The following is a 25,287-nucleotide window of genomic DNA, read 5'->3' as shown; positions in this document are numbered from 1 at the left end:
CATATGGATTTATATAAGGCAGCTCATGTCGTATTTCAGAGGAATGGTGAAGATTTTGAATGATCTCAGAGTTCAGAGGAAGGAGCAATCACTTCCAGCCAGGGCAGATATGAAAGCTTTCACAGAAGAGGTGAAATCTTCAACAGCACCTTGCTAGAGAGGATAGCACTGTATACTCGAAAAAGTACTGCATTTTGGGTCAGAGGAAACAGGTTAAAATTTTCATTATGCCACTTGTTAGCTATGTAAACACAGGCAAGTCTTTTCTTTCTGGGTCTCATTTTCTTTATCTGAATATTGAGAGAGATGATTTCCGAGGTGCTTCTCAGCTCTAAATACTATATACTATGGATAAGATGTCAGTAGGCAGAAATGGAGGGGATAGAGGAGGAGACATTGTAGTCAATAAAATAGGAAAGCAAAGCTATATTGTAGGATTTCTGCGAATAGAGCAATCTGACTAGAATGGAAATAGCATTTAAAGGAAGAGTTGTAGTTAGGATTGAAAAGGTGGTTTGGTGTCAGATTGTGGAGGACCTTGAATTCCAGGCTGAAGTGTGAGGGCATTATGTTCTAAATAACGAGAAGTCATTGAAGGTCTTTGAACAGGAGATTGACATTACGAAAATGATGTTTTGGTCAAAATGACCTGGTAGCCACCTATGTGGGGGCAACAATTCATTGCTGTTGCCTAGAAAATCCAGATAAGAACTCAGTAATGGTAAGCACACTTGGGAGGGAGCTGCTTTTCCTCTTCAGGGCTAAAGAGCTAGGTAGTCTCTCCTAGGATCTGCACATCTGAAGCAATCACAGAAATGGTTTTACAGTTTGGAAAGCTCCAGTCTAAAGAATTGTGGCCAGGGTATCTTACTCATAGTGATGAGCTGGATAATAGTGTCCAATGGAAAGTGGAAGATAATCTTCTCTCCCTGGGCAAGATGATGAATTCTTAACATATTGTTCAACTCAAAGGAGAATATGATTTCAAAATATGAAAGCCAATGTATATAAGACATTATGTTACCCAGGATCACATAGCTAGTTAGTTTCTGAGGCAGGATTTGAATTCAAATCTTCCTAGACACCTAGCTATCTTTTAGGTAGAAACCAAGGGAGCCATCCCAGTACGCTTTCAGCTGCACTGAATTCCCTAGTTAGTTACTCTTTTGTGTCCGGCTATTAAGGAGCCAGAGAGAAAAAAGTTTGGATGTTCCAAGATTCAAAAGGAGACTTAATTTCCTGAAAAATCTCCTAGCAAGGATGCAGAGGAATAGATGAAACATTTTGGCTCTTCTTGGGGAAAAAAATAAGTATTTAGGCATGTAAGTAGGAAGGTATTTATACCTGGTTAAAGCAAAGACTTGATAGGATGCACAAGATCAAATTGTAGCCCCTTTTCTTTGATAGTAAAACCTGCAAACATGAAAACTGAAATATTTGAAGACAGTTATCATGAATCCTCCCCCCCATTCACTCTTTCTCCCCCTAATTCTTTCCTTTGCTAGTTCCTTCAATGTTTCTCCTGTGATAGGTCTTAGAGCTTACTCTCCATTTTGATTGCCCTAATCTGAACCCTTGGTAGATCTCTAACATTCCCTTTAAGGCACAGAGAACAGAAACGAATGTAATAGTGCAGATGAGGCTGACCAGTATAGAACACTGAGGATTATTTCCATTAGAGAACCGGGTCTGTGTGTTCTTTTGGAAACTCTGATTTTCTGCAGGATCCAAAGGGGCCATTTCAGAGATATGTAGTCAGGGTTAAATTGTTTAATTATTTTTTGCCTGTCACAATGTTTATACCCCCAAGCAGAGATTGGGCAACTGAGCTTTTGGCATTGTCACAAATGGGGAAATAATAGGCAGTAAAATAATAAACTATAAACTCCCTCTTTGTCGCATTGGTCGCATTGTTTATCACATCTGTTGTTTTTCCTGCACAGTGAGTTGATCAATAATTCATGATGGAGCGATGGCACTTCCCTAAGAGTTGAGCGTGCTTGGTGAAATTGCTCTGTCCGCCGAGGTGCCCACACCCCTTGTTGTGAGAGTAATAAGTCATTATGAAGCAACCACCAAAGCTTGTCTCTTCCTCTCTTGCTCTGGGCTCTTCTCTTCCAAAGAGATTCTGTCAATAAGTAGGGTGGGCTAAAGCACGTCACAAAGGTAGACTAGAGGACAAGGCACCACCCTATGCTTAATTTATGACAGTATTTGTCAGCAAATGGTGAACTGCTAACATACCTCAAAAAAAGAGAAATCCACACATATATAAAATAGCATCAGCCAACAACATCTCAGTGCATACACAGAGGGAAAAATCTCATAAAGAGGCTTTTGGGCCTGGATTTTCTTTGATAAGGAAAAATGAATGGAAATGAGATATGAGATAGTGTGGGATAATATTTGTAAAGTGCTTAGCACAGTGTCTGGCACATAGTAGGTGCTACATAAAATGCTAGCCATTAAAAATAATAACAATCCTTTAACAAATCCTTTAAGGAATGCTTTTCAGGTGCCCTTTATTTGCTTAGAGAGGAGAGTAGGGGAAGAGTCTGAGTCATTTTTCTATAGCAGTAAGAAGGTACAATGGTAGCTTCAGTGAGGGTTTGGTAGACTTTGATCCTCGAATAAGAAGGTAAAAGTAATTATAGGAAAGGCATTTCCAAAATACGAGATATTCAAGCATTTTCACTAGGGACTTAAAAGAGGTCTCATAGTTGTAGATACTAAAACAACATTACCCAGTTAGTCAATAAGCATTCATTAAGAGCCTGCTGTCTGTGCCATGCACTGTGCTAAGCATAGGGGATAGAAAGAAAGGCAAAAGACAAGTCCGTGCCCTCAAGGAGCTCACAATCTATTGAGGGATACAAAAAGTTATAGACAAGATAAAATGATCAAAAGAGGGAAAATGCTAGAATTAGAAGGGGTCAAGAAAGGTTTCCTATAGAAGGTAAGATTTTGGTAGGGACTTAAAGTAAGTGAGGAGGTGTAAATGAGGTGGGAGAAAGCATTCTAGGCAGGAAGGACCATCAGTGAAAATGGCCAGAGCTGAGAGATGGAATATCTTGTTGAAGGAACAGCAAGGAGTCCAGTGTCACTGGATCATAGAGTATGTAGGTAAGGGCTGTAAGGTGTAAGAAGCCAAGAAAGGTGATTGGTGGTGGTGGTGTTAGTTTTGGAAAGCTTAGAATGCCAGAATATTTTATATTTGATCCTAGATGTGACAGAGAACCACTGTAGTTTATTTAGTAGGAGAGTGATATGGTCAGACTTGTGTTTTAGGAAAATTACTTTGGTGGCTGAGTGGAAGATGAACTGGAGTGGGAACAGAATTGTGGCAAACAGTCCCACTACACGCTACCAAAATAGTTCATGAATGAGAAGTTGAGGGGCTCTACCAGGGTTGTGGCAGTATCAGAGAAAAGAAGAGGGTATATGTAATGGCAAGCAAAGTGAGACTTTTGACTGTTTCTTCTTTTGGAGTGCTTCTCAGCACTAAAACAATCAAGTGCCTTTGATTGAGCCTTGCCTTTGATTGAATCAAGAGTCTTTGATGACCTGCTTCAATCACAAGAAAGCCTAAGTCACATAAGTTTGAGTCACATGGTTGTGATACCCTCTGACTCTGAAGAAGTGTCTATATACTCTGAGGTTAGCATTTTGTTTTGGGGCTCACGCATTGGAAGAGAGTTCATGTGATTTGGCCAGACGAGACTCTGGGTAGTCATTAAGGAGCCCCCTGGATTTGAAAACCCAGATGTTGGTGCTTCTCTCTCTGCTAACTATGTATGCATTGCTATGGACAGACAGTTAGAAGTCCTGTCTGCTGACTTGTATTATTTGCTCTGTTTATATAATTTCTGTTTGTGTTTTCTTTGAAGTTTAGGGTGCTGACTTTTCCCCCAGAACTAAGTGAATGATATATGTATGTTTAATTAAAGTGAGATTGTAAACCCCTGAAAGTTGCTTTCCTTAGAAAAGCAGATCAAAGTATCTGTGGTAGCAGCCCTCCTGTGTACTGGTGTTATTGGCCTTACACCTCCACAGTAGCTGCAAGCAGCATCATTGTTAGAGTATTTTGGAGCAATGTTGCAAAGGTAAAATTGACTGGCCTTGGCAATAGATTGGACATAGGAGGTGAGAAAAAATGAGAAGTCAAGGATGATATCTGAGTTGTAAGCCTGAGAGAATTGGAAGAATAAACTCATCCTGGGTGATGTGTGATAAAGAATAAGACTGTAGGTTCAGATTTAATCTGGCCCACTTCCCAATACAAGCATCGCAAATGCTCAGATTCCTTGAGTCTAGCCAATGGCCAGATTCCTTAAGAGTCTGTCCAATATGGCGGATCTTGAATAAACTTTGTTTTTCTTTGGCTGAAAGAAGACTTCAGTTGAATTCATTCGGGTGTGTTGCTATTTTGGGTCCAAGCACCCTTAAACGTCAACAAGACTACACAGCAGGATTGCAAATAAGGTGATTTATATAATGTCTTTCTTCCTCTCACATTCTCTTATTCATAAAGTAAGCAAGTATTATTTTTCCCTACTAAAATATGTACAATTAAATAGGGCTTAACATTATCATAATTACCCTTAATAACAACCAATAATATCATAATTTTTATAATAGCCGAAGAATTCCAAATAAAATTTCTAAAAAAAAAAAGAGTAACTGCATGGGTTAAAAAAACCATTATTGATATCTTTAGTTTATATTGGAGAGAGTTCCCACTGTACCCCTTCTTGAAAACCCTCCTAGTGAACCATCCCTTAAAATAAATGGAAAAGTTCAACAAAACTAATATACAGAAATGTTTGATATACATACATATGTACATACGTATATATGTATGTATATCAAACACATAGCTGCCCTCTTTCATCTATGAATGACTAATAGATATATCCCAATAGATAAATGGTCAAAGAGTATGAATAAATCATCTTTTACATATTTTATTTCACAATTATATGTAAAAACAATTTTTTATGTTTTTTTAAATTTGAGTTCCAAATTCTCTCTTTCCCTCCTTCCACTATCATTTCCCTGAGAAAGCAAAAAAATTGATGTGTTATACATGTGTAGTCATGCAAAACACATTTCCATATTAGCTAAGTTGTGAAAGGAAATGTAGACCAAAAAGAAATAAACAAACAGACAAATAAGGAAAATAAAAAGAGTATGCTTCAATTTGCATTCAGATTCCATCAGTTTTTTTTCCTGGAGGTGGAGAGCATTTTTTATCATAAGTCTTTTAGAATTGTCTTGGATCTTTGTATTGTTGAAAATAGCTAAGTCATTCATAGTTGATCATCATACAATGTTATTGTTATTGGATCTACTCACTTCACTTTGCATCAGTTCATGTAAGTCTGCCTAGGTTTTTTTTTTCCCTTTCCTGAAAGTATCCTGCTCATTTCTGATAGCACAATGGGGCCCTAGACAGTAATCTTGGGTTATATTTTGCCACTAGACATATGTGGAGAGAATGAGGCTGATGACTTTGTACAGCTCTGCCTCATTTAAATCCAATTCACTTGCAAATCAAGACATCACCCTCCTGATATCATTGGTCCTCTTTGAGAATGAAAGACAAACAACAACAATAATTGCACAACCATAAACTACAGCTTGTTCAACCATTCCCCAATTGATGGGCATCTCATCAGATTCCAATTCTTTGTCACCACAAAAAGAGCTGTTGTGACTATTTTTGTGTAAGGTCCTGTAACTCCCAAGTATTTTATTTAGTCTGCAGTTATTTTAAATGGAATTTCTTTTTCTACCTCTTGCTGCTGGACTTTGTTGGTAATATATAGAAATGCTGATAAGGGTTTATTTTACATCCTACAATTTTGCTAAAGTTGTTGATTATTTCACAGGTTTTTAGTTGATTCTCTAGGATTCTCCAAGTAAACCATCATATCATCTGCAAAGAGTGATAGTTTTATTTTTCCATTGCCTATTCTAATTCCTTCAATTCCTTTTTCTTCTCTTATTGCCATAGTTAGCATTTCTAGTACAATATTGAATGATAATGATGATATTGATCATCCTTGCTTCATCCCTGATCTTGCTGGGAGGGCTTCTAGCTTGTCCCCATTACAGATGATGCTTGCTGCTGGTTTTAGATAGATACTACTTATCATTTTAAGGAGAGCTCCATTTATTCCTATGTTTTCTACTGCTTTTAATAGGAATGAGTGTTGTATTTTGTCAAAAAACTTCTTCTGCATTTATTGAAATAACCAGATGACTTTTTCATAGGTATCAGCAATGTATTTGTATTATAAAAGGAATTTCATAGGACTCCTTCTTTGCCCATTTGTCCAAATAGTTTATGTAGTATTGGAATTAATTGTTCTAAATGGTAGAACTCACCTATGGATACATCTAGATTGGGGGACATTTTCTTAGGGAGGTTATTAATGGCTTGTTCAACTTTGGAATAATTTAATTATTATATTTCCTCTTCTGTTAATCTGGGCAAATAATATTTTTATAAATATTCATCCATTTCACTTACATTATTAGATTTATTGGCATACACTTGAGCAAAAATAGCTACTAATAATTGCTTTAATTTTCTTGTCATTGGTGGTGAATTAACCCTTTTATTTTTGATACTGGTAACTTGGTTTACTTCTTTCTTTTTAAAAAATTGAATTAACCAATACTTTATCTAATTTTTTCATAAAACCAGCTCCTACTTTAATTTATTAGTTTAATGGTTTCCTTACCTTCAATTTTATTAATCTCTCTTTTCATTTTTCAGGATTTCCAATTCAGTAAGTAATTGGGGATTTTAATTTGTTCTTTTTTGTAGTTGCATGTCCAATTCATTGATCTACTTCTATTTTGTTAATGTAAGCACTTAGAGATATAAATTTTTCCCTAAGTATTACTTTGGCTGCAGCCCATGAATTTTGGTATGTTGTATCATTTGGTATGCTGTTTAGTATGTTGGTATGTTGTCATTCTCTTTAATGAATTGTTAATTGTATGATTTGTTCTTTGATCCACTCATTCTTTAGGATTAGATTATTTAGTTTCCAATAATTTTTAATAAATGCTCTACAGTCCTTTATCGAATGTAATTTTCATTGCTTTATGATCTGAAAAGGAGGCATTCAACATTTCTGATTTTCTGCATTTGTTTGTGAGGTTTGTATACCTTAATTCACAGTTGTTTCTTCTGTAGGTGCCATATACTGCTGAGAAAAAAGTATATTCCTTTCTATTCCCATTCAATTTTCTTCAGAGTTCTATCATATCTAACTTTTCTTAAATTCTATTCTTCTCCTTATCATCTTTCTTATTTCTTTTTGGTTGGATTTATCTAGTTTTGAAAGCAGAAAGTTAAGGTCTCCCATTAGTATATTTTTTCTGTCTATTTCCTCCTGTAATTCATTTAACTTTTCCTTCGAGAGTTTGGATGTTTGGTGCATATATGTTTAATATTGATATTACTTCATTTTCTATGGTACTTTTAGCAAGATGTAGTTTCTTTGATTATCTCTTACTCCCTACCCCTTCTACTTCCCTGTAGGATCAGGTAGATTTCAATACCCAACTGTGTGTCTATATCATTCCCTCTTTCAGCCAATTCTGATGAGGGTAAGGTTCAAGTGTTGCCTGCCACAACCATCCCATGTTCCCTGAAGTCATAAAAACTCTTTTGTACCTCTTACGTATAAAATAATTTACTCCATTTTACTTCTCTCTTCTCTTTTATCCCAGTGCATTCCCTATTTCTCACCCCTTGATTTAGTTTTTTTTTTGGGAGGATATCTTCTCATCATCCCAATTATACCCATGCCCTCTTTCAGTGTAGAATCCTTTTAACTCCCCTAATAATGACAAATTTCTTAGGAGTTATAAGTATTATTTTCCCATGTGGGAATATAAACCATTCGACCTTATTGAATTCCTTATGATTTTTCTTTTGCCTTTACTTTTTTATGCTTCTCTTGAGTTTTGTATTTGAAAATCAAAGTATCTGTTCAGCTCTGGTCCTTTCATTGAGAATGCTTAAAAAGCCTTTTCATTGAATATCCATTTTTCCCTCAGTTTTTCTGGGTAGATGATTCTTGATAGTAATCCCAGCTCCTTTGCCTTTTGGAATATCACATATTCTAAGCCCTCCAATACTTTAATGTAGAAGCTGCTAAATCCTTTGTTGTCCTGATTGTGGATCTATGATATTTTAATTGTGTTTTTCTAGCTGCTTGAAGTTTCTTGAAGGGTAATTTGGAAGAGCTCAGGCAAATCATTGCCTTTACTCTGTCACCGTGGCTTCACCAACAAATAGTTCTTAAAGGAAGAACTTCAAAATATTCACAGTCACAAGAAGACAAAAATACTCCAATTCACTAATAATAGGAGAAATGCAAATAGAAACAACTCTTAGGTTTCACCTCATTCCCTGAAAATGGGCAAAAATGGCAACAGCCAATGTTAAAGGTGTTGTGGCAAGATAAGCATACCAATACATTGTGGGTGGAGCAATAAAATGTTTCCATTGTTTGGAAAGCAATATGAAATTATGGAAATAAAGTGAATTCAATGACCATATACTTTAAACCAGAGGCTCCATTACTGGACTTATTCCCAAGGAAGCCATCAATAAGAAAAAAGTCCTTGCATACTACAAAATATTTATAGCAGCAGTTTTTTTTTTTGTGATAGCTAACAATTGGAAACCAAGTATATGCCCATGACTTGGGGATTCAATATTGGAGGCACATGAATGTAATGGAATCCTATTTCACTGTAAGAATACAGAATGTACAGAATACACTGTAAAAATACAGAGAAACATGGAAAGATTTGTATGAAGTGATGCAAAATGAAGTAAGGGGAGCCAAGAAAACAATATACACAACAACTACAGCAATGTAGGTGGAAAGAATGACGTACCAAAAAAAATCAAAAGTAAACATAACAAATTATTGAGATCAAGTGGCATTCAAATGAAGAGATGTAAATATACTCCCAACCTACCCCTTCTTGTGGGCAATACATCTACAGATTTTACATATTGCACATTTTTGGATTTTCTCAATGCATCAATCTGTTATGCTGATTGTTTTTCCTCTTTAAAATAATAAATACAATATGTCAGATGGGATGGATCTCAGGGATGAGAAAGGGGAGGAATACATGGGATGCTATGCTGATGTAAGAAACAGAAAACATCAATAAAACATTTTTTAAAAAAGTCTTTGCATAATTTTTTTGTGCTACAATCTTAACTAATATCCTTGTTGACTCATGCCTGAAGTTTTCAACATTGGAAATATTCAAAACTGTTAAATATGGGAAGACTGACTTTGGCAGTGTCAGCCTCCCTGATTGTAAATGGCTAATATGAAAGTATAGATGATACTCTTTTCCAGTTTGTACCTGACATGGAGCTGGAAAAGATAGTTAACACATTGAATTATAAAAGCAACATTCAAAAATATAGCAGGATTGGATCCTAATTGGTCTAGAAGGATAGGTCAAAACTAATGCAATACATTTAAGAATGAACGTAATTACACAAACACACACGATCATAAAAAATCACAAAAATATACAGAATTATATAAATGTAAAGTACTTTGGTTAGTTTCAAAATAATGGCAGGATAAAGAAAATGTATCTGTATGAAAAAAATCTGACAATTTTTGATGTTTTAAAAATTCTATATGAATCTATAGTGTGATGTTGTAGCCAAAAGTTCACATAAATCTTAGGATGCATTGATAGAAGGGTGATATCTAGAATAGTTCCACAGATAATTCCACTATTCTCTGCCTTGGTCAGAACACATATGCATTTTGTTTTGGGCACCAAATTTTAGAAGGGAAATTCACAAGCTGGAAGAGATCCAGAGGTGGGCTAATAGAACAGTGAGGTAACTGGGAAACCATGTAATAGGAGGACTGAAAGAAGAAACTAGGAATGTTGAGCCTAGAGAAGATTTGAAGAAAGTTTGTCTTAATGTGTTTGAAATGTTGTCCCATGAAAGACATTTAAGACATTTTTGGCTTGATCCCAGAAGGTAAAGCTAGGCTCAATGGATGGAAGTTATAGGAAATTAGTTTTCAGCTCAAAGTAAAGAGTTTCCTGGAAATTAAAACTATCCAAAGCTTAAATGGGCCTCATAGAGATGTTGTGTTTTCCCAACTATTAGTGATCTCAAAGGAAAGCTTAATAACCACCTGTCAGAAATTAAATAGAATGGATGAATATTTTTGGTATCAATCTTTTCCAACTCAAAGGCTCATAAATATAGAGCTGAAAGGGACATCGGCAATCGTCAAATTCAAACTCCTTATTTGACAGTCATGAAGGTTAAGTGATTTGTCAAGGATCACTTTGACAATAAGTAGCAGGGTTGGGATCTGAATCCAGGTTCTTGGATTGTAAATCCAGTGTTCTAAAACTAGTGCTAGTTAGAAGGAGAAACTTGGCAATGATCTTTCTTAACTGGGATAAGTATAGTTCTGATTTAGATATAGGACTGTGTAAAGGCTGATTCCTTGATAAGTTTTTTTTAAGTTGAGATTTTTTTATTTTTAGTTTACAACACTCAGTTCTACATAATTTTGAGTTTTCTTCCCCCCCCACCCCCCTCCCGCCCAAGACGGCATGGAATCCAATATATCTTCTACATATAACTTCAAATTGAAATTATTTACACAATAGTCAAGTTGTAAAGAAGAATTATTACCAATGGAATGAATCATGAGAAAGAAGAAAGAAAACCAAAACCAAAACCAAAACAAAAGAGAGGAAAAAAAAGAAAAAAAAGAGAGAAAACAGTTTGCCTCAATATGCATTCAGTCTCCATAGTTCTTTCTCTGGATGTAGATATCTCTCTCCCTTATGAGTCCTTTGGAGTTGTCTTTGAACCTTGTGTTGCTGAGAAGAGTGAAGTCTATCAAGGTTAGTTATCACAGAATCCATATATCTGTGGTTGGGTATAATGTTTCTCCTAGTTCTGCTGCGCTCACTCAGCATTATATCGTGTAGGTTTTTCCAGGTTATTATGAAGTCCTTATCTTCCCCATTTCTTATAGCACAATAGTATTCCATTACAATCATATACCACAACTTGTTCAGCCATTCCCCAATTGATGGGCATCCCCTTGATTTCCAATTCTTTGCTACTACAAAAAGAGCCACTATAAATATTTTTGTACATATGGTCCTTTTCCCACTTGTGTGATCTCTTTGGGACACAACCCTAGAAGTGTTATTGCTGGGTCAAAGGGTAGGAACATTTTTATAGCCCTTTGGGCATAGTTCCAAATTGCTCTCCAGAATGGCTGGATCAGTTCACAACTCCACCAGCAATATAACAATGTTCCAATTTTCCCACATCCTCTCCAGCATTTATCATTTTCCTGTTTTGTCATGTTAGCCAATCTGACAGGAGAGATGTGGTACCTAAGAGTTGTTTTGATTTGCATTTCTCTAATCAGTAGTGATTTCGAGCATTTTTTCATATGCTTATAGATATCTTTAATTTCTTCCTCCGAAGATTGCCTGTTCATATCCTTTGACCATTTTTCAATTGGGGAATGACTTGTATTCCCATAAACTTGGCTCAGTTCCCTGTATATTTCAGAGATGAGGGCTTTATCAGAGACACTGGTTGTAAAGATTTTCTCCCAATTTTCTGCTTCCCTCCTAATATTTGTTGCATTGGTGCTTTTTTATACAAAAACATTTCAATTTAACATAATCAAAATTATCCATTTTGCATTTTGTAATGCTCTCTATCTCTTGTTGGGTCATGAATTCTTTTCTTTTCCATAAGTCTGATAGGTAAACTATTCCTTGCTCTCCCAAATTGCTTATAGTATCAGCCTTTATTCCTAAATCATGAACCCATTTCGACTTTATTTTGGTATATGGTGTAAGTTATTGGTCTATGGCCAGTTTCTGCCTTACCATTTTCCAATTTTCCCACCAGTTTTTGTGAAATTGTGAATTCTTAGCCCAGAAGCTGGATTCTTTGGGCTGATCAATGAGTAGATTGCTATAGTCGTTGACTTCTCCATCTTGTGTACCTGTTCTATTCCACTGATCAGCAACTCTATTTCTTAGCCAGTACCAGGTAGTTTTGATGACTGCTGCTCTATAGTACAGTTTAATATCTGCTATGGCTAGGCCACCTTCTCTAGCATTTTTTTTTCATTAATACCCTAGATATGCTAGACCTCTTGTTCTTCCAGATGAATTTTGTTATTATTTTATCCAGCTCTGTAAAATAATTTTTTGGTAGTTCAATTGGTATGGCACTGAATAGATAGATTAATTTAGGTAAAATAGTCATTTTTATTGTATTAACTCGGCCTAACCATGAGCAACTGATATTATTCCATTTATTTAGATCTGACTTTATTCGTGTGGAAAGTGTTTCATAATTATGTTCATATAGGCCCTGGGTTTGTCTTGGCAGATAAACTCCCAAATATTTTATAGTGTCTACAGTAATTTTGAATGGAATTTCTCTTTCTATCTCTTGCTGTTGGGCTTTGTTAGTAATGTATAGGAATACTGAAGATTTATGTGGGTTTATTTTATATCCTGCAACTTTGCTAAAGTTGTTTATTATTTCAAGTACTTTTTTACTTGATTCTCTAGGATTCTCTAAATAAATCATCATATCATCTGCAAAAAGTGATAATTTAGCTTCTTCTTTTCCTATTCTAATTCCTTCAATTTCTTTTCCTTCTCTTATTGCTATAGTTAATGTTTCTAGTACCAAATTGAATAGTAGGGGTGATAATGGCATCTTTGTTTTACCCCTGATCTCATTGGGAATGCATCTAGCTTATCCCCATTACAAATAATGCTTATTGATGGTTTTAGGTAGATGCTATTTATAATTTTAAGGAAGGTTCCATTTATTCCTATGCTTTCTAGTGTTTTTAATAGGAATGGGTATTGTATTTTGTCAAAAGCTTTTTCTGCATCTATTGAGATGATCATATGGTTTCTGCTAGTTTTGTTGTTGATATGTTCAATTATGCTAATAGTTTTCCTAATATTGAACCAGTCTTGCATTCCTGGAATAAATCCTACCTGGTCATAGTACATTAGTCTCATGATAAGTTGCTGCAATCTTTTTGCTAATATTTTATTTAAAATTTTTGCATCAATATTCTTTAGGGAAATTGGTCTATAATTTTCTTTCTCTGTTTTGACTCTTCCTGGTTTGGGTTTTAGTACCATATTTGTGTTATAAAACAAATTTGGTAGGACTCCTTCTTCACCTATTTTCCCAAATAGTCTACAAAGTATAGGAATTAATTGTTCTTTAAATGTTTGATAGAATTCACATGTAAAACCATCTGGCCCTGGGGATTTTTTCCTAGGGAGTTCATTGATGTTATGCTCAATTTCTTTTTCTGAGATGGGGTTATTTAGAAATTTTACTTCCTTTTCTGTTAACCTGGGCAATTTATGTTTTTGTAGATTTTTCATCCATATCTCTAAGGTTGTCAAATTTATGGGCACATAATTGGGCAAAATAATTCCTAATTATTATTTTGATTTCCTCTTCCTTAGAGGTGAACTCACCCTTTTCATTTTTGATACAGGTAATTTGATTTTCTTCTTTCTTTTTTTTAATCAAATTGACCAAAGGTTTATCAATTTTATTGGTTTTTTCATAAAACCAGTTCTTTGTTTTATTTAGTAATTCAATAGTTTTCTTGATTTCAATTTTATTAATCTCTCCTTTGATTTTCAGTATTTCTAATTTGTTATTTAATTGGGGATTTTCAATTTGTGCTTTTTCTAGCTTTTTCAGTTGTATGCCCAAATCATTGATCTCCTTTTTCCCTATTTTATTCATGTAAGTATTTAGAGATATAAAACTTCCCCTAAGAACTGCTTTTGCTGCATCCCCTAAGTTTTGGTATGTTGTCTCATTATTGTCATTCTCTTGAATGAAGTTATTAATTGTTTCTCTGATTTGTTCTTTGGCCCACTCATTCTTTAGAATTAGATTGTTTAATTTCTAATTAATTTTAGCTTATTTTTCCATGGTTCTTTGTTACAAATAATTCTTATTGCATCATGATCTGAAAAGTATGCTTTGACTACTTCTGCCTTTCTGCACTGGATTGTGAGGTTTTTATGCACTAGTACATGGTCAGTTTTTGAGTATGTGCCATGTACCCCGAGAAGAAAGTATATTCCTTTTTATCCCCATTCAGTTTTCTCCAGCGGTCTATCATATCTGCCTTTTCTAAGATTTTGTTCACTTCCTTAACTTCTTTCTTATTTGTTTTGAGGTTAGATTTATCAAGTTCAGAAAGGGGAATGTTGAGGTCTCTCAATATTATAGTTTTGTTGTCTATTTCTTCCTGTAACTCCCTTAACTTCTCCTCTAAGAATTTGTATGCCTTACCACTTGGTGCATATATGTTAAACAATGATATTGCTTCATTGTTTATGGTGCCTTTTAGCAGGATATAATGTCCTTCCTTATCTCTTTTAATTAAATCTATCTTTACTTTTGCTTTGTCTGAGATTAGGATTGCTACACCTGCTTTTTTCACTTTAGCTGAGGTGCAATATATTTTACTCCAGCCTTTTACCTTTACCCTGTGTGTATCCCCCTGTTTCAAATGTGTTTCTTGTAAACAGCATATTGTAGGATTATGGTTCTTAATCCATTCTGCTATCTGCTTCCATTTTATGGGAGAGTTCATCCCATTCACATTCACAGTTATGATTTCTATCTGTGTCTTTTTCTCCATCCTATTTCCCTGTTTATGCTTTTATTTCTTCCTTTCCCCTTCCACTCCTCAACAGTTTTGCTTTTGACTGCCGCCTTCCTCAGTTTACCCTCCCTCTTTATTCTCCTCCCTTATCTTACCGTTTCCCACTTGCTACTTCTCCCCTCCCTTCTGACCACCCCTCCCCTTTTTCCCCCTTTCCCTTCCTACTTCATGTAGGACAAGTCAGATTTCTATACTTATCAGGGTATGCTATTTACTTCTTGAACCAGATCAGATGACAGTAAAGATCAAATACTGCTCTTCTCCCTCCCTTCTTTCCCTCTACTAAAATGTGTTTTTGTGCCTTTTCATTTGGTGTAATTTACCCTTTTCTACTACCTCCTTACCTCTTCTCTCAAAGCCCTCCCTTTACATCTCTCAGTTATGTTTTTTATTCTTATATCAGTTATTGTATACAGACATTCACAGTCTATGTGTATCCCTTTCAATTGTCATAATAGCTGTACTATTCTCAAGATTGACATATATGTATACACATAAAACATACATAAGATGATGTAATTCTATATAAAGATGCAAATAATTTGCCCTTATTGATTAATAAGGTTTGTGGGGGTTTTTCCCCCTGTTTACCTTTTTATGTCTCTCTTGAGTTTTGTATTTGGAAACCAAATTTTCCATTGAGTTCTGTAACCTTTTTATCAGGAAGGTCGGGAATTCCCTTATTTAGCTGAATATTCATCTCCTTCCCTGAAAAATTATGCTTAATTTTGCTGGGTAGTTGATCCTTGGTTGTAGTCCCAGCTCCTTTGCCCTTCGGAACATCATATTCCAGTTTCTCCTGTCTTTTAAAGTGGAAGCTGAAAGATCCTGTATGATCCTGACTGTAATTCTGTGATATTTGAATTGTTTCTTGTTGGCTGCTTGCAGTATTTTCTCCTTGATTTTGTAATTCTGAAATTTGGCTATAATATTTCTTGGAGTTTTCAGTTTGTGATCTCTTTCAGGGGGTGATCAGTGAATTCTTTTAATCACTATTTTGCCCTCTTGTTCTAGGACCTCTGGGCAGTTGTCTTTGATAATTTCTTTGAAGATACTGTCAAGGCTCTTTTATTCATCGTGGATTTCCGGTAGACCAATAACTCTTAAATTGTCTCTGCTGGATCTTTTTCCAGGTCAGTTGTTTTCCCAGTCAGATATTTCACATTTTATTTTTCTATTTTTTCATTCTTTACATTTTGTTTTACTACTTCTTGATGCCTCATAGAGTCATTAGCTTCCACTTGCTCATCTCTAATTTTAATGAGTTGCTGTCTTCATTTTGCTTTTGAGTCTCCTTCCCAATTGGTTGATTTTACCTCTCAGGGTGTCATCTTCTCTATTTAGATTCTGAATCTCTGTAGCCATTTCACCAATCTTATTCTTTAGGGACTTGATTTTGTCAGTGGATTTTTTTTCCATTTTTTTCCATTTTTTCCCACTTCTTCTTTTACCTCCCTAATTTGGTTTTTAAAATCCTCCTTTAGCTCTTCCAGTAATGCTTTTTGGGCTTGAGACCAGTTCACACTACCTTTTGAGGTATCAGATGTAGGTATAGTGTCATTGTTATCCTCTTCCAAATTGGTATTATGATCATGCCTTTCTCCATAAAAAGAATCAGTGGTCCTCATTTGTGTGTGTGTGTGTGTGTGTGTGTGTGTGTGTGTGTGTGTGTGTGTTCTTCTTCATGTTGGTTAGCTTTTTCCTGGCTTTACAGTGAATTTCTGCTTTTGGGGCTTGGGGTTCTCTGTCCCAGGTTTCTTGTTCTGGGGAATTGTGAGTCTAGTTACTGGCTTTGTGTATTATAGCCTTCAGTTTCCTGAGGTGTGTGTGTGTGTGTGTGTGTGTGTGTGTGTGTGTTGGGCAGGGTGGGGTCTGGCTGCCTGAAGTCTCCTCTTCCGCTGGGGCTGCTCTCCAGCACTGTTGCTCTTCCACAATGGTCTCAGCTGTTTGTTGTTTGTGCTGGTGCCTGCCACTTCTCCTGGGAGTGCAAGGGTATGTCTGGGCTCCTGGTGTTGACCCCTGCTGGCTCTGCCCCTCTGGGACTCAGGAACTCCCACTGCTCAGCCACTGAAGCCCCACTTCTGTCTCCTCTATTGTAGTATTTTTTTCATGAGGACTTCTCTGGGTCAGGGTGGGAGGGATTAGAGCCATTTACCTTGCCATTATGTCTCCTGGAAGTTCAAGAAACCACATTTCATACCTTTGGGCTGCAAGCCTCAGGAATTGATATTTCACTGCCAGTAGCGCTGCACTGCTGCCTCTCGTTGCTTCCCCAGACTCCCATCCTGTTTTGAGAGGCCTGGGGATCTCTGCTCGTTTCAGGTGCCCAGCTTTCTCCCAGCCTGTCTTGCTGGTTGGTTTCCGAAGCTGCTTCCCCTTTGGTGCTGTCTGGTGCAGCTCCGCATGCTGAGCGCTGTTCCAGCCTACAGATCTGTTCCATCGACCTTTCGGACTCTCCCAGCTCGGAAATTTGCCCCACTCAGATTCCTAGCAGTTTCTAACTCTCTCAAATCTGCTCAGATTCACTTTTTTATAGGTGTCTGACAGGGCTTGTGAGAGAGCTCCGGTAAGACGCTGTTTTCACGTGACCATCTTCGCTCCTCCCCCCAAATCTCGATAACTTTTTTATCTAGAGAATCCTGCAATTAGTGCATCTTCTCCCAGAATCATAATGTGATTCTATTTGGAAAATGCAAGTGATTATTTGTTTAGTCTATATTTTTTCTTTTTTTAATGTCCTCCATTCTTGCTACTATATTCATTTGGCTTAATTTCTCATATCTTTTTCCCCCTCCAAATTCCAGTGAGCAAGACACTGCCTGGGCAAAAACACTTCATTTTCCACCTTCTCCAGTATTTTCAAGCCAAACTAGCTCAGCTACCACATCCCCTAGTCCATTCTATTCCTACTGCCCTACTAGGCAATGAGCTCTCTGAGGGCAAGAAATAGTAATTTATCTAAATTATGCATCTCTTACACTCAATATACTATATACAATATATAATAAATGTTTTTGAATTTTATATACCCTTCTACCAGCTCCTTTTATTGCTTTCTTTGGAGGAGGGGCAGGGAAGGGAATAAGGATTTATAAAGCATCTATTATGTGCTAGGCACTGTGCTAAGCACATTATAAATATTATTTGATTCTATCCTTAGAATAATACTGAGGGGTAGTTGCTGTTATTATTCCCATATTACAGTTGAGGAAACTGAGGCAAATCAATGTTAAATGATTTGCTCAGCTTCACACAACTAGTATCTGCAGCCAGAGTTGAATAGAACTTCCATTTTTGAGGTCTAGCTCCACTTAATTGTGTGTTTTTTCTCTTGAACTTTTTTTGCCTCCTTATCTTAACTAAAACTCATTTCTTGCAATGACAATACATTTCCAGCAAACTGCTGCAATGGAGACTACTCCTTCTTCCACTCTTCCGTACTCAAGAGGCAAGATGAAGCTATCATCAAAAACATTCTTGTATCCAGATTATCTCATTCTTGCCATCATTCAACAACCTCATAACATCATCCACTTATTGCCCACATTCACTGTTTCATCTACAGGCTTCCAGAGTGCTATGCTATTTGTCCTTACTCTTCCCTTTCAAACAGTTATCATTCTTCCAATTAGCATTATTCTTTCCAGTAATCACTACAGTTAGGTTTGCCTTTTTACAAGGTCACTCCTTTCAGGACCCTTTGAAACTCCAAATCTCTTCTTAACAAATTCCTCTACATCTTTGAATTTTTTTGACAACGTATCTACCTTTTCCCTTGTAATTTAGTTTTATAAATGTTAACTAATTTTTCCCCTGTGAACCCCATATAACTTGTTCCCTTTCTATGTGAAATCATTCCTATTTCCTATAAAAGGAGGTGTTGGTATATATCTTGCTCCCTATTGTTAATTCCAGACCACTCCTACTACCTTACCTTTATTCAATAATATTTTCTTATTGCTCATTGTCTCCCTCTCTGCTCCATCCCTGGTCATCATGCTCAATAACATGTAGAGATACATAGACACACATACACATGTACATACACACACATATATGTATATACACACATGTGTATTCATGTACATGGCAGTGACTACATGGCTACATCTTCAAAGTTCTTTTACTTCATGAATAACTACAATTTCCCAAACACCTTATACTTATAGAATTCTATAAAGTTTACAAAGTTGTTTTGAGGTTTTGTCTGAAACTCAAATTATGGGTCAGAAAGTGACAGATATATATTTTTTCATATGATTAAACTATGAAAAGTTAAATGATTTGTATATTGTTACACAGCTACATTTGCATATTGTTACATAGAACTGGGAACCAAACATTTGATTTTAAACTACACATTCAAGAAGTGGTCATCTAGTATTTGCTTGATGACTTCCAATGAAGGGTAATCTGCTACTTTGAGAGCAGATACCATTAATAAAAGATTCTGTGAATTTTTGCATTTTAGGAGTTGAAGAGCAGCTCAGCTAAGATAGTTTTAAGAATCTTATTTTGAAAATCAGGACACTTGTACTCCCATCCTGTGGCACCTCTCCCATTTTCCATGATTTTTTCTCCTCCATTTAACTGTTTTTTTCAATTAAGAAACTTTTATTTCCTCTGCCTCCCCCATCCCACTCCTGCACATAATTCTCCTACTTCCCAAAAGAAAACCCTTATAACCAATGTATATAATTAAGCAAAACAAACTCTTACATTGGTCACGCCTATAATTGTGTGTAGCATTCATCACATTTAGTTCATCACATCTGTCAGCAGGTAACATTCTTTATCATCATTCTTTTTGAATCACAGTGGATTATTGCATTGATCAAATTTCCTAAGTCTTTCAGTTAGTTTTAAAATTGTTTTCTTGGTATAAATTGTTCTTTTGATCCCACTCACTTCACTCTGCATCATGTGGGTGTCTTCTTAGGTTTCGTTGAAATAATTGGTTTCATTATTTCATGGAACGCTACAGTTTTCTGTTCCATTAATATATTATTCCACATTCCACATTCATTCCACAATTGATGGGGATCCTCCTCCCCAGCTTCTAGTTCATGGCCAGCACAAAAAAAGCATGGGACAATTTTCTCCTTCTCCTTCATCTCTCAGGGGAGTGTAGAAATAGTAGTTTTATTGCTGGGTCAAAGGAAATGCACAGTTTAATAAATGCAGGGGAATAGGCCCAACATGCTTTCTAGAATGATCTAATTCATAATGTCTCCAATAGTATATCAAGTGTTCCTAATTTCTTAATTTGTCTTGGTAGGTAGAGTCCCAAGCATTTAATATATGTTATAATTATTTAAATGGAATTTCACTTTTTATCTCTTCTTTTTGGTATAGTTGGTTGTAAAAAGAAATCATGATTTTTGTGGATTTAGTTTGGATTCTACAACTTTGCTAATTTTATATTCTATAACTTTGCTACAACTTTTCTAACAACTTTATTGCTTCAATTAATTTTTAGTTGATTCATTAAGTAAATCCTTATATTTTCAAAAGGTGATAATTATATTTTTCTTTTTGCCTATGTATATTCTCTCAATATCTTTTTATCATCTTATTGCTATAGCTAAAATATATAGGATTATATAACATGGTAGTGGCAATAATGGAAATATTTGCTTTACCTCTGATCTTATTGGAAATGCTTCTAAATGCATTCATGTAATTCTAGCTCTTGGCTTTAGATTAATTCTACTTAAAAAAAGGTCTATTATTACAATGTTTTTAGTGTTTTTTAAAAATTTTAAAAATTTTTAAAAATAAAATATTATATTTTTAAAAGACTTTTCTTTAACTATCATGCAAACATATTTTTGTCCTTGAATTAATGTGGTATATTATGTTTATAGTTTTAATAATATTTAACCAGCCCTCGATTTCTATTATAAATCCAATTTCTCATTGTGTATGATCTTTTTGATATGTTATTGTGCTTTTAAAACTTTTTATTTAAATGTTTTGCATTGATACTAATTAGAGATAATGGACTGGAATTTTCTTTTTGTTTTGATTCACCCAGTTTTAGGTGTCAAGACATAGAATGAATTTAGTAGAATACTGTATTTTCCTAAATTATCAAACAATTTGTATAACATATAATTCATTGTTCTTTGAATATTTGAGAGAATTTGCTTGACAGTCTACCTAGTCCTGACTAATTTTGGGTAGGTGTGGTGGGATGGAGTGAATTCATTTATAGCTTATTCAATTTTTTTGAGATTATGTTATTAAAATTTTCAATTTCTTGTTCTTCCAGTCTGGACAATTTATTTTTTTGGTAAATATTAATTCATGTCATTTAAATGAACTTAAGTTGTTGATTTTATTGGCATATTGTTGGGCCAAATATTTTTTATCACTTCTTTTTTTCTTCATTTGTTTTTTTCTTTTTAAAATTTTGAATACTAGTAACTTAGTTTTCCTCTTCCTTTTTGAAAAAAAAAAACAAATTAGCTAGTGATTTTTTTATTTTGTTGGTTTTAAAAGAACAATTAGTTTTATTTATTAGTTCAATGTTTCAATATCAATTTGTTAATTTGTCTGATTTTCAAAAAAAAATTATTAAGTGCATACTATATACCAGGTGCTGATCTAAATGCTGGAGATAAAAAAAAAATAGGCAAAAGAGAGCCACTTCCCTCAAAGAACTTTGTTGTTGTTCAGTCATTTCAACTGTGTCCAAATCTTCATGACTCCATAGGGGGTTTTCTTGGCAAAGGTATTAAAATGGTTTGCCATTTCCTTTTCCAACTCATTTTATAGATGAGGAAACTGAGGCAATCAGGTAGCTCTGTGCAGGGCTACATAGCTAGTAATTGTCTGAGGCCAGGTTTGAACTCACAAAGATGAATCTTCCTCATTCCAGACCTGGCACTGTGTCACCTAGCTGCCATGCAAAAAGCTTATGATTTAATTAATAATCCAATTATTAACATGATTTTATTTAAATGTGGTTAAGAAGGAATGTGTTTAGTATTTCTGCTATTCTGAAGTTAATTTTTGTGTTTTTTATACCCTAAGAAGGGGTGGATTTTTACCTACTTGTTATGTATAGCTAAGAAATATGTATACACCTTCCTTTTCCCCTTCAGTAGCAGCTAGAGATCTATTGTATACAGTTATTATTTTTTTAAATTTTAGTCAGGCTCTTTGGTTTTTTGTTTTTGTTACTTTTATTGTTGTTATATTTGTCTGAAAGGTGAACACTATTATGTTTTATTGCCTTTTTCTTCCTGTAGCTCATTTAGCTTTTAAGGTTTTAGATTCTATGCCATTATGTGCATACATGTGGAGTATTGATCTTAATTTATTGTCTCTGGTACTTTTCAGCATGTTTTCTCTGTTTTATCCCTTTTAAATTGTCTATTTATACTGTTGCCTTCTCTGAGACCATGATTGTTATTCTTGCATTTTTTAGCTGAGTTGAAGCACGATAGATGTTGCTCCAGCTATTTATTTTATGTTTGTGGATCTTTATATTTCAAGTGTGTTTCTTGTAAAACAACATCTTTCCTTCAATCAGAGCCCAATTGCCATTCTTACCCTTTCTTTTTCTCCTTTTAAAACCCTTTCTCATGTTACCCATTTCAAGCTTTAAGATTGTTTGCCTTATAACAAATCCTTCCCTGAGCTCAATCTCTCTTTTATTCCCCTCTCCTCTTTCCTGTCTCTTATTCCTTCCTTTTCTATTGTAGGATCATATATATTTTTATGCCAAATTGTGTGTGTGTGTTTGTGTGTTCCACTCTCTTTTGACTGATTTAAAGACATTATGTTTCAAATGATTCTAGTTCCTCCTGCCTCTTTGTCCTTCTTTGTATAAAGCTTTCTACTTATATACCTAGATTATGTGAGGTAAGCAGTTCCTTGCTCTAGGTGGTATGGTGGATAGGATACTGGGCCTGAAGTCACAAAGACTCATCTTCCTGAGTTCAAATCCAGCTCCAGACAGTTACCAGCTGTGTGTGACCCTGCACAAGTCACTTAACCCTGTTTGCCTCAATTTCCTCATCTATAAAATGAACCGGAATGGAAATGGCAAATCATGCCAGTGTCCTTGCCTAGAAAACCCCAGACAGGGTCATGAAGAGTCAGACATGACTTAAAAATTACTGAACAACAACAGACTTACCCCACCTCCTCTTCTTCCCTCCTTTATTCTTTTTTCCCCTTCTCTTTCTTCTTTTAAGATGGTAAAAAAATATCATCAAAAAATAACAAAATTCCTCCAGGCTCTCTATTAACAAAAAAAACAAACAAACCAAAAAACCAAAAAAACAACCCCCATTATGATTCCTAACAACACTGGAATTCTAAGGGGACACTTCTATCAACTGCTTCTATTAAAATATATTCAATTCAGCCTTGTTTGCTCACTCATATTTAGCTTTTATTTTTCTTTTGACTCCTGTCTTTGTTTTTCAAAGCACAATGCAGCTCTGTTCTTTTCATCAGGAATGCCTGGAAGTCTTTTTCTCTATTAAAGGTGCATTTTCCCTCTCTAGGTTTCTTCCTAGTTGTACTGGGTAAAGTATTCCTGATTTTAAGTCTATATATTTTGTCTTTTTGAATATTGCATTCCACTCTCTATAATCCTTTTGAGCTTTCATTTTGGTTACCTGATATATTTTTAGTTGGATCTTTAAGCTCTGTATGCTAACTATGACATAGGTGTTCATTTTGGTGTTACTTTCAAGCAGGTGTTGGTAGAGTTTTTATTTTCACTTTGCTCTCTTGTTTGAATGTTTAGGCAATTTCCTTTAATGAACTCTTGAACTATTATATCCATGCTCTTTTTATGTTTCTGGCTTTTGGGTAATACAATAATTCTTAAATTATCTTAGCCTGATCTATTTTCCAGGTCAGTTGTTTTTAATATGAAGTACTTTACATCTTCTTCCATTTTTCAGTCTTTTGGCCTTGTTTTAATATTTCTAGTTGTCTCAAAGAGTTATTAATTTTTTGTCAAATTATAATTTCTAGGGAGTCTATTACTTAGCTAAGGTTTTGTAGCTCTAGTTCTTATTTTTTAGTTTTTCTTCCAAATCTTTTCCCTATGCTCTCCTTCCCCTCTCCCTCAGTTCTTTCCTTTGCACTTGGCATTTCATTTATAAGGTTGTTTTAATCTTTTAATCCCTTGCTTATTTTTCCAGGAATTTTCATTGATCTTGCGGCCTACCTGTGTTTGTCTTTGAGGCTTTGCTTGTAGATGTTTTGGAATTATTATCTCCTCTAGGTTTATGTTTTAGGAGTTGCTGTCTCTAGATGAGTTCTATATTATTTGTTTCTTATTATTTACTCATTCTTCTAGGCTTACTTCCTAAACTGGGAGGTTTTATTAGTGCCAAGTTCTGCATACTTTGGGAAGGAATGTTTGGGCCTTGTATGGTCCTGCTCTTTGTTAACTCAAGTCCTGCTCCTGCATTTCCCAGATATTGAGTGAGGTATCCTTCAAGGGTCTCAGGGTTAGCTGAAACCAGATAGTTGCAAACTTTTAGTGTGCCCAAAGTGGTCTGATCTAGAGAAAAGTCTGATCACTGCCTTCTGGCCTAAGCTTTGCAGGCTATGTAACCTGATTTGTATCTGGGTAGGACAACTACAGCTTTACCAGTAAATGGGGATTTAGTAGCCAGAAGTTGATGCCAGCCCATCAGTTAGCTGGAAGGCTCTACAGGTTCAGAGTGACCCCCTTCCACTCCATTCCCTCCTCCCTCTCTTCCCTGCCATGCTTTATAATATCTTTCCTTTTCAGTTTCCTGAGGCCTGAATCCATGATTTCTACAGGTTTACCTTTAGTTTGTGTCAGCAGATTGAATCCACATTCATGCTTCTCCCAGTCAGAGTGATAGTGCTCCCTGCCCACCCCTGGTCTACCCCCTGGGATAAATCCACAAATCTCTTCTTGTGTCAGAGCAGTAGAATTGTAGGTCCATGCCTGTTCTACAATTCCTACTCTTGTCAGTTGCCTGAAGGCTGAATTCCTGATCTCAGGCTAAAGAAATGATTCATTGTCTTTCTCCTTGGATTTTTCTTTTTATTATTACTTAGTTCAGCATTCTTTCTAAATAATTGTTAGAGTAGCTGTAGGAGAGAGGTGGGGTATATAGCTTCCTCCACTGTGCTGTCTTTGGTCCTTATTCCCTTTTGCAATATTTATTTTAATTCCTTGAAGTGCTTTTGGTTCTTCACAACAACTCTAAGGGGTTTGAAAGCTCATGAAGAAATGAAGAAATTCAGGCCTAGACAGCTGAAGTGGCATCCCGCAAGCAGTTATCAGGAGAGCGGGTATTAAAACTAAAAATGCCTGGTCTAGGGTTTTTTGTCTTATACCCCTCCGAGCATAGCCACACTTTGTAGCTGTACACCCACCAACATCCTACCATTAAAGCAGATTGTAAATCCATCTACCTCTTAATAGACAGCCTTCATGAATATGTCTGGTCTAAAAGCTCATACTTTTGGAGGTGAC

This window comes from Trichosurus vulpecula, chromosome 1, assembly GCF_011100635.1.
Source record: "Trichosurus vulpecula isolate mTriVul1 chromosome 1, mTriVul1.pri, whole genome shotgun sequence".
Classification (NCBI taxonomy): Eukaryota; Metazoa; Chordata; class Mammalia; order Diprotodontia; family Phalangeridae; genus Trichosurus; species Trichosurus vulpecula.
This window is presented reverse-complemented; position numbering follows the sequence as displayed.